This window comes from Dipodomys merriami, unplaced genomic scaffold (genome assembly GCF_024711535.1).
Source record: "Dipodomys merriami isolate MVZ:Mamm:240054 unplaced genomic scaffold, mDipMer1.0.p SCAF_448, whole genome shotgun sequence".
Classification (NCBI taxonomy): domain Eukaryota; kingdom Metazoa; phylum Chordata; class Mammalia; order Rodentia; family Heteromyidae; genus Dipodomys; species Dipodomys merriami.
In genome coordinates this window covers 454,226-455,348 of record NW_027206011.1, presented here as the reverse complement: position 1 = coordinate 455,348, position 1,123 = coordinate 454,226, and the positions used below count along the sequence as shown (strand labels likewise).

The window sequence follows — 1,123 nt, the reverse complement described above, 5'->3', positions numbered from 1 at the left end:
CAACTATGAAAATATTTGGTGATAAAAAGGCAGTAGTGTAAGTTCCTGCCAGGAAGTTAGAGACAGGTCAGGACATTAAGTAATCATGCATACGAACAATTTTTTCACCTTCTTGGCTTTAGCTACTTTTAAATGGAATGTATAATAAACAATTATATTTTGATAAAATACCTTCTCGTCTGAACAGTTCTGTTTGAACTGTTCATCTCTCTATGATCCCTTATAACCAAGATTAGTTTTGTTCTAGTAAGAAAATCTTTGCTGTCATGGTAAGGTATTCTGGTTGGTCTCTTCCCACATGGAAGAAGGGTAAAGGCTCAGGTAGACATTTGTTCCAGTAAAACTTTATTTGGGAAAATGTCAGCTGAAGAAGTTTAGAAGTAGCTCTTAAGCAACGCTTAGTTTGAATCCATTAGGTCCACAAAGCTGGATAAATAAGTACTTGAGAAACCATCACATTTGGACCAAACTATAAATAATAGAGAGTATGATCAAATTCCAAATAAAAAGATTTAAGATACTCATTGGCAAAAAAAGTTTGGAAATGTGAGCAATCGACTGATCAATATAATTTTTTCCACTATTCACAGAATTTTAGGGAAATAAGATCAATAGCATTGTTAGGAACAATAAGGTTTCCTTGTTACAAGTAGGCACCCATAGATATAAGCCTGTATAAAGATTGCATCATTAACTATTAAATTTAGAGGATACTACATGCTTCAGCAGCAAGTATACTCAAATTACAATACAGAGATTAACATGGCACTTGCACAAGTACAATATGAAAATTTGAGAAGTATTCCATATTTTTCATTCTTCACATGCAAGAAATGAAAAAAAGTGATTAAAAAGTTGATGACAAAATTACAAGTGTAACAATACCCGTAATTCATATAATTAAATTAAGTTTGACATTAGTGTATTAAATCACCTCAGAAAGGTGTTTACATAGCATAAACTTTACAAAACTTTTCAAAATAGACAATATTGTCATTTTATCCCAAAGAAAAATAATATTAAGACCTAGAAAAAAAGGACTCAAACTGTTTCTATATGGAATACAATCCAAAAGGACACATTAATGATCCTATATATTATAAAATAATATAGAATTCAAAGT

The 1,123-nt window shown here is 30.7% G+C and overlaps 1 pseudogene; it reads left to right on the top strand.

Annotated features, from left to right (window-relative positions):
* The first annotated feature begins 717 nt into the window (after positions 1-717).
* LOC138808235 (U6 spliceosomal RNA) lies at positions 718-814 on the top strand (annotated as a pseudogene).
* The last annotated feature ends 309 nt before the right edge of the window (positions 815-1,123 follow it).